This window comes from Schistocerca gregaria, chromosome X, assembly GCF_023897955.1.
Source record: "Schistocerca gregaria isolate iqSchGreg1 chromosome X, iqSchGreg1.2, whole genome shotgun sequence".
Lineage (NCBI taxonomy): Eukaryota > Metazoa > Arthropoda > Insecta > Orthoptera > Acrididae > Schistocerca > Schistocerca gregaria.
In genome coordinates this window covers 509316173-509326034 of record NC_064931.1, presented here as the reverse complement: position 1 = coordinate 509326034, position 9862 = coordinate 509316173, and positions in this window count along the sequence as shown.

The following is a 9862-nucleotide window of genomic DNA, read 5'->3' as shown; positions in this document are numbered from 1 at the left end:
GACATCATGCAAATAAATTAAAAACCACACCTTCTGCTGGAAAAGTTATGGCTACGGTGTTTTTCGATTCCGAAGGACTCATGCTTGTGGACATCACGCCAAGTGGAACCACCATAAATTTTGATGCATATGTGACGACACTGAAGAAACTTCAAGCTCGACTGAGTCGTGTTCGACCACATCGGCAAAAGCAGGATGTTTTGCTGCTGCCGCCAACGTATGCCTCTCGTATGGTTCATGAGAAAGAGATGAAGGAGAATAGGGTGCGTGCTGAGGCATTTAGACACATTTTTCTTATCTCAGTCCGCGAACTGAAGAGTAAAGAAAATTGTTAATATTGGTAAGATATGCCCTCCACAACGCACTGTACAGTGGATTGAGGAGTATTAATGTAAATGTCTGTGGTCGATGAACAGCGTTGAGCCTTCACCTAATTTGATAGCGATGTCAGCGAGGGCTGCGCTTCGCCGCTCTCCTCCTCGAGCGCAGAGAAGGCTGCCAGCTGTGGAAACGTAGTGGGACTGGGTCGATAGTCCACCAGCGTTCTGACAGCAGGGAAACGACCGCGCGCAACAGCTGCGGGCTGCTGCACGTCGCACTTGACTCGCGTCGCTCACATAAATCACTTCTCCTGTTTGTGCGTCACGCAACTCCGCTCCCACAAAGTTGTTAGCTTCCGTTACCTCAAACAAATACCTTTACGTTATACTTCCTCAACAGATGGTGGGGCATTACAGGTGGATATTACTTTTTCCGAACCGTGTTTTCTGTACTGACTGTTCATTGACGCTACTTTAAAAGTTTGTGGCGTCACCTGTTGCCGTTTATTCAACTGGTTTATAAAATAGGTAATTTAATGTTCCGTTAGTTGTCATATTCAGATTGTGTTTAACCTCGACAACTTCATTTTGTTAAATTTTACGGGAGAAGTAAAACCGGTTTCTTAAAAACTGTATAAAGAGATACAGACAATGTTGCTAAATGTATAACTGTACGGCGTGAACATAAAAAAAGATAAAATGAAAGGACGGATTCCTGACTTGAGATGGAGGAAAAAAGGCCCAATGAACATGTGTCCGGATATGTGGATTATCCAGATTGATAATGCCAGTTCTGGCAAAGATAGTTTCGTCGGTAAAGAGGAATGATGATAGAAATCCCATAACTGTGATGGTCTGGTGTAGAAACCATCGACAATGCTTCCCATAGAGGAAAATCCGCTGCTGATAGTCCTTGCACTCGTCACAGGTGATAGGTGTAGTAGCGGTTCTCATGCAGGATATACATAATCGTACTTTGGCTTACACCATGTTGATGGGCCATTGGCCTGAAGCTTTTACTAAGATTCCTCTCGTTGTCCCGTAGAATCCGATCCTCCAAATCTGGTGCACGCATAGTCCCACTCCTCCCTGCACGTTCGTCTGTTTGAAAGGACCAATGATCACACAAACACCCAAAAATGGCTTGAAATGTTGTGTAATGTGGGATCAAATGGCTTTGAGAACTATGGGACTTAACATCGGAGGTCATCAGTCCCCTAGAACTTACAACTACTTAAACCTAACTAACCTAAGGACATCACACACATCCAAGCCCGAGGCAGGATTCGAACCTGCAACCGTAGTGGTCGCGCGGTTCCAGACTGAAGGGCCTAGAACCGCGTTGTGTAATGTGGTAGGTGTCGTGTTTCGGTATAGCCGTACTATCACTCGACCATTTCCATTTGCCTGGCCGTACACGAACAACATCTCGGATTGTTCCCGACATGGCTCCCGGACCGTTCTGCTGCTAAAGACGTCGGCACGGACCGTATATCCGAAAGCTGACCGTTGAGCGTGCCCAGTTTCTGACGTCAGGGCGTGGAGTAGCACGTTGAGGAGTCTTTCCGAACGTGCAGAGCAATGTCTAGCACCGGCGTTAGAACGTTGACTAACGAGATGGCAGACACACCTACAGCGTAGCATGGAATTTTCGTGACGTATTTAAACACACTTCTCATCAGCCAGCGCGGTAGCTCAGCGTGTCCGGTCGGATGGTTAACTGCCCTCTATCGTATAAAAATAAAACAAAATAAAAAAATTAAAAAAACCTGAGTGAATGGATCTACAACGAAATTCAACGGGTGTCGTGGGACGTCCGCCCCGAAAAAATGCAACGAAAAATAACGAACAAAATGAGACAAAAAAAAGCGCAATGAATAGCGTCACGGATTCTTAATGAAAAAAACCTTATATCTCTGCAGTTCGCGTCCCACTACATCCGAATTTTTTCCTAACCTTCGTGTTTTAATAGGTTCTCATACATTTCATTAATTCAGTGTAAGTACAGGGTGTTTCAAAAATGATCGGTATATTTGAAACGGCAATAAAAACTAAACGAGCAGCGATAGAAATACACCGTTTGTTGCAATATGCTTGGGACAACAGTACATTTTCAGGCGGACAAACTTTCGAAATTACAGTAGTTACAATTTTCAACAACAGATGGCGCTGCAAGTGATGTGAAAGATATAGAAGACAACGCAGTCTGTGGGTGCGCCATTCTGTACGTCGTCTTTCTGCTGTAAGCGTGTGCTGTTCACAACGTGCAAGTGTGCTGTGGACAACATGGTTTATTCCTTAGAACAGAGGATTTTTCTGGTGTTGGAATTCCACCGCCTAGAACACAGTGTTGTTGCAACAGGACGGAGTTTTCAACGGAGGTTTAATGTAACCAAAGGACCAAAAAGCGATATAATGAAGGATCTGTTTGAAAAATTTCAACGGACTGCGAACGTAACTGATGAACGTGCTGGAAAGGTAGGGTGACCGCGTACGGGAACCACAGAGGGCAACGCGCAGCTAGTGCAGCAGGTGATCCAACAGCGGCCTCGGGTTTCCGTTCGCCGTGTTGCAGCTGCGGTCCAAATGACGGCAACGTCCACGTATCGTCTCATGCGCCAGAGTTTACACCTCTATCCATACAAAATTCAAACGCGGCAACCCCTCAGCGCCGCTACCATTGCTGCTCGAGAGACATTCGCTAACTATATAGTGCACAGGATTGATGACGGCGATATGCATGTGGGCAGCATTTGGTTTACTGACGAAGCTTATTTTTACCTGGACGGCTTCGTCAATAAACAGAACTGGCGCATATGGGGAACTGAAAAGCCCCATGTTGCAGTCCCATCGTCCCTGCATCCTCAAAAAGTACTGCTTCATCTGTTCAATTGTTTCAGGATTCTGGCGGTACACCTGGTCTTTCAAGTGTCCCCACAGAAAGAAGTCACAGGGGTTCATGTCTGGCGAATAGGGAGGCCAATCCACGCCGCCTCCTGTATGTTACATCTCATCTGCATGTGAAGCCATTCCGCCAGACACGTTGTCAAAGGTTTCGGGTAATTTCATTCAGAGACTACGCCATATTATTGCTATGCATGGTGGATATGTGGAAAATATCGTACTATACAGTTTCCCAGACCGCAGCGCCATCTGTTGTTGACAATTGTAACTACTGTAATTTCGAAAGTTTGTCTGCCTGAAAATGTACTGTTGTCCCAAGCATATTGCAACAAACGGTGTATTTCTATCGCTGCTCGTTTAGTTTGTATTGCCGTTTCAAATATACCGGTCATTTTTGAAACACACTGTATATACTATAATATTCGATGTTACGTAAGTATAAGTCCACTCCTTTTGAAGACTGAGTTTGTTCCATTGGCACAGGACACCTTGCACTATCTGCAGCAAGATATTTTGCCATTTTTTCTTTTACGTTTTGTAATTCAAATGTTGTAGAGATTCTACTACTAAGTAGAGACAGTGATCAAGTAAGAATGACCTTAGGGTTTTACTAAAAAGTGAGACTGATGAAACAATTTTTGTCTTATGTGAAGCAGTACTGTAAATTTGTATCGCACTATTTGTAATGGAACTTTTAGAAGCAGATGTCATTATTGACAAGACAGGTACTTTCCTTTTTGCCTTATAATATTTTCACGGATATCGAATACCACAGACAGAACTGTCTGACTAGCGTATGGACAAGGGAGGAAAGTGCGTTTTAATGGAGCTAATATAGGAATTCTACGCCCCCATCCATTTCTTAAACAGTGTGATTTACGAGCCAGATGTATCCGACACTACGGCCGGTGCGCGTTGCAACCCCATATACCACGTTGGGGCACACGTACCACATGCACAAGTGGCATATTTTCTGAGCGTTCAGCAGCACGTTAACTCAGCATGCTCAACGTTGACGTTCGACAGCGCGGTCCGTGTGCTGACGGCTTTTTGCAGTACGCTGCGTCCATCACATAGCCTGCAACATATAAGGGAGACGCGGCACGTGGTAAGAGGAACTTTCATTCGTCAGCACCATCTACCGTGTCAACGGTGCATTTCCGGACACATTTTCATAGGACCCTTTCTCCTCCATTTCCAGTTAGGAATCCGTTCCTGCAGTTTTGTCGATTTTTATTCATGTTTACTCTGTACAGTAGAAGCCTAATTTAAGAAAAAATGGTTCAGATGGCTCTGAGCATTATAGGACTTAACTTCTGAGGTCATCAGTTCCCTAGAACTTAGAACTAATTAAACCTAACTAACCTAAGGAGATCACACACATGCATGCTCGAGGCAATATTCGAACCTGCGACCGTAGCGGTCGCGCGGCTCCAGACTGTAGCGCCTAGAACCGCTCGGCCACCCAGGCCGCCAAACCTCATTATTGGCAGATAAGAGAAATCCATGAAGTTTCAAATCTCTCTTTGATAATGGAGTTACCGGTTACTGGAATTACGAGGTTTTTACAGACAGAGGGAGTTCCGAGGATTTCATTGCCTACCATCGATTTGTCGTCTTATTCTTGCAAGCTGTTATAATGGAAAATATTTGTAAACAACACTGATTACGTGAACGGTCAGTACTGTCTGCTCCGTGACGAATATGCGAAAGCAGGAATCCTGCTATCGAAGACTTCGAGCGAACGTGTAACGGAGTGGTGAACATATTTAAATGGGCACTGTCAAGATTATCATATCAGTGGAAAAGATGCCCTTACGTCACATCGTTAATAATATAGACGAACAGTTTTGTGTAAGCTTTTTGGGATATGTGTTATGGCGAGCTTGAAAGTAATTTTCAAAGTTCTGAATCTTATGAATGAAATAATCAAACAATTCACATATCAGTATTTTCTTTGCTAATTTTTTTCAGAATTACACGTAAGACTGTTAGCAATGATAGCAAGAGTTTTCTATAAAAGTTGCGTCCAATTTAGGGAATAATTACTATGAAAAAGTTGTATTTTGAAGTCCAGCTTCTCAAATCAGAGATAAACGTAGTCAGACTTACACAACACAGTCACTCCGCGGTCTTTGCTCTAAAATTCACCTGGACTGTAAATTGTTCTTTCTGCTGTCTTCTGAGATTCCTCAGCTTGTATTGCCGTCAGTGTGGATGGACGTCTTTTTTGTTCAAATTCCAGCCACCGTTTGGCCTTTTGCTTCCTTCTTCACTCGCGTCTTTACTTTAGCAAAAATACGTCAGGAACGCTCTAATGTGACAAGCGGCTGCCGCAGCGGGCGGAATAGACAGGCAGCATCAGGACTCGACGCCGAGACCCCTACATTTCCCCTGCCACCGCGCAGATTTTCGGGAGGGTGGAGGGGGAGGGGAGGGGGGTGTTGGAGATGCACCACCTGACAGTGGAGTGATCTCTACTGTTGTTGTTGCTTCTGTCAAATAGCACCCTTTACTGAACTGTGAAACAGCTTCTGTCTCAGTTCTACTTCTCTTTTGGATACAAATACACTCTCCGATAGCCGGCCGCGGTGGTCTCGCGGTTCTAGGCGCTCAGTCCGGAACCGTGCGACTGCTACGGTCGCAGGTTCGAATCCTGCCTCGGGCATGGATGTGTGTGATGTCCTTAGGTTAGTTAGGTTTAAGTAGTTCTAAGTTCTAGGGGACTAATGACCACAGCAGTTGAGTCCCATAGTACTCAGAGCCATTTGAACCATTTGAACCAACACTCTCCGATAACTTTGATCGGATTGTACTATTTAGACACTCATTTGCGTTTTGAGTCTTTGCAGCAGTGCATCTGGAGAATATAGTATTAGGTGTCAGTTTCTGATAAACAGATATCATTCTAACAACAACAGATGTTCAAAAAATGTTCAAATGTGTGTGAAATCTTATGGGACATAACTGCTATGGTCATCAGCCCCTAAGCTTACACACTACTTAACCTAAATTATCCTAAGGACAAACACACTCACCCATGCCCGAGGGAGGACTCGAACCTCCGCCGGTACCAGCTGCACACTCCATGACTGCAGCGTCCCAGACCGCTCGGCTAATCCCGCGCGGCAACAACAGATGGTCTCAGAGAAGAATGGATTGCAGTTTTATGTGATTCTCTGGCTCTGAGCACTATGGGACTTAACAGCTGGGGTCAGCAGTCCCCTACAACTTAGAACTACTTAAACCTAACTAACATCACACATATCCATGCCCGAGGTAGGATTCGAACCTGCGACCGTAGCGGGCGCGCGGTTCCAGACTGTAGTGCCTAGAACCGCTCGGCCACTCCGGCAGGCTATGTGATTCTGCTTGTTCTCCTTTGGGAATAGCACGATTAAAGAAATACCAAGGATTCTCACCTTTTGAACACTTCATGTGTTGCGGTTTCTCATCAGTGCTCATGCAGTGGTTCAGTGTTGGAAGATTGCACTCTTCATTGCCGTAGTGTCTTTAACATTGTCTTCTGTAATAACGTCTCAGCTTTACAATTGCTACTTCTTCCAAACTTCCATGTGCTTTCCCACAGAGAGTCACGTTTTGAGCCCGAATTTTCTTCACTACATTCCTGAATCCTGTCCCAAGTTGTTTCGTAATGTGATTCACACGCTCTTCTTTCACAATTTCTGTGTTCCCATTGACATTTCGTTGAGGGTTCGGTTGGGGTTGGGTTGTTTGGGGAAGGAGACCAGACAGCGAGGTCATCGGTCTCCTCGGATTATGGAAGGACGGGGAATGAAGTCGGCCGTGCCCTTTGAAAGGAACCATCCCGGCATTTGCCTGGAGCGATTTAGGGAATTCATGGAAAACCTAAATCAGCATGGCCGGATGCGGGAAGACATTTCGTTGAACTAATTATATTATATCTACTTTTCTCTTTCGAATTTTACAAAATACTTTCGTATTATAACAGTGCATATATGAATGAACATATTCAAGCAACTTTTTTTTTTACAAAAATTCATTATTTTCTTACCAGAATATCCTCTTAATTGTATAAATACAGCAATTAGCCACTTTTAGTGTACGATGTCCTATTTATTTTGACCACCCGTAACTACATTTTGTCCAGAAAGAAAATAAAAAGTTTATCAAACTAATGTTGTAAGCTACCAGGAGGATATTAACCATCATGATTGCTTTTCTTGTAACTTAGTTAGTTACGAATACGTGACCAACGGTATGTCGTTTTTGAATAGCATCCAATATTTTTTATTCGCTATTTCACTGGCACATCTTATGACCTGTTCATACACGTATCACGATGTACATTCGCGTAAATAGTACGTTACTAAAAATGTAGCCCAAATTTGTCTTTGAGTCTCTACTATTAGCCCGCATTGCAGATTCCTGGAGTAATGTAACTCATCTACACTCCTGGAAATGGAAAAAAGAACACATTGACACCGGTGTGTCGGAACCCACCATACTTGCTCCGGACACTGCGAGAGGGCTGTACAAGCAATGATCACACGCACGGCACAGCGGACACACCAGGAACCGCGGTGTTCGCCGTCGAATGGCGCTAGCTGCGCAGCATTTGTGCACCGCCGCCATCAGTGTCAGCCAGTTTGCCGTGGCATACGGAGCTCCATCGCAGTCTTTAACACTGGTAGCATGCCGCGACAGCGTGGACGTGAACCGCATGTGCAGTTGACGGACTTTGAGCGAGGGCGTATAGTGGGCATGCGGGAGGCAGGGTGGACGTACCGCCGAATTGCTCAACACGTGGGGCGTGAGGTCTCCACAGTACATCGATGTTGTCGCCAGTGATCGGCGGAAGGTGCACGTGCCCGTCGACCTGGGACCAGACCGCAGCGACGCACGGATGCACGCCAAGACCGTAGGATCCTAAACAGTGCCGTAGGGGACCGCACCGCCACTTCCCAGCAAATTAGGGACACTGTTGCTCCTGGGGTATCGGCGAGGACCATTTGCAACCGTCTCCATGAAGCTGGGCTACGGTCCCGCACACCGTTAGGCCGTCTTCCGCTCACGCCCCAACATCGTGCAGCCCGCCTCCAGTGGTGTCGCGACAGGCGTGAATGGAGGGACGAATGGAGACGTGTCGTCTTCAGCGATGAGAGTCGCTTCTGCCTTGGTGCCAATGATGGTCGTATGCGTGTTTGGCGCCGTGCAGGTGAGCGCCACAATCAGCACTGCATACGACCGAGGCACACAGGGCCAACACCCGGCATCATGGTGTGGGGAGCGATCTCCTACACTGGCCGTACACCTCTGGTGATCGTCGAGGGGACACTGAATAGTGCACGGTACATCCAAACCGTCATGGAACCCATCGTTCTGCCTTTCCTAGACCGGCAAGGGAACTTGCTGTTCCAACAGGACAATGCACGGCCGCATGTATCCCGTGCCACCCAACGTGCTCTAGAAGGTGTAAGTCAACTACCCTGGCCAGCAAGATCTCCGGATCTGTCCCCCATTGAGCATGTTTGGGACTGGATGAAGCGTCGTCTCACGCCGTCTGCACGTCCAGCACGAACGCTGGTCCAACTGAGGCGCCAGGTGGAAATGGCATGGCAAGCCGTTCCACAGGACTACATCCAGCATCTTTACGATCGTCTCCATGGGAGAATAGCAGCCTGCATTGCTGCGAAAGGTGGATATACACTGTACTAGTGCCGACGTTGTGCATGCTCTGTTGCCTGTGTCTATGTGCCTGTGGTTCTGTCATTGTGATCATGTGATGTATCTGACCCCAGGAATGTGTCAATAAAGTTTCCCCTTCCTGGGACAATGAATTCACGGTGTTCTTATTTCAATTTCCAGGAGTGTATTACATCGTCAGGCGAAGTGTCGGGTTCGTGTCCCGGTCGTTCCTCCCGCTGTCGAGGGCCCGGTGGTGCATCTCCAACATCCCCCCACACCACTCCAAAATCTACGCGCCGGCGGGGGCGTGGTTGGGGTCTTGGCGTCGAGTCCTGGTGCCACATCCCATACTGTGCTCAGTTGGAAACCGCTGTCCCAGCTCACAAGATCGTAACGTACCATTTATTTCCACTGCTTCTTTGAAGACCAAGTCCCAGAACCGATTGGCACGGCACAGTACCTTCTTTGTTCAAAAACAAACAGGTGTCTTTCGTTGATGCTGTGCTCTGATGCTGCAGACCTGTCGGTGTGACCGAAGCGTACTCTCCTCACACGTTCTGAAAGCGCTGCGAGATGCATCGCTGTACTGCATGCCACCCTCGCAAATGATGCTACAGACGCCACGTGCTCGTAGCCTTTGTGGGCCTTTGACTGACCCAATCATCTTCGTTTTAACCGTTGAGCGGCAAAATGTGGTGCTTCTTCACCATCCTAGCAATCTTGGCTGAGCGTGGCCCTTCGTACGAATGGAACGCCAGGTGCTTGGTTTCTTCTTCTGGACTTTTTTCTTTCTCCTTCTTGTTAGGCAAGAGAGCGCGTCTTTTGTTCTTCAAGGTATCCATTCTTACAAAAGGTTTCGCGTAGAGGCTTTAACTCGATAAGCTGAGTTGTACGTCTTTACTTCTGAGGGGAAGAGGCTTAGACCATAGACACGAGGGTGTCCTGAAACGTAATGCAAAAATTTTTGA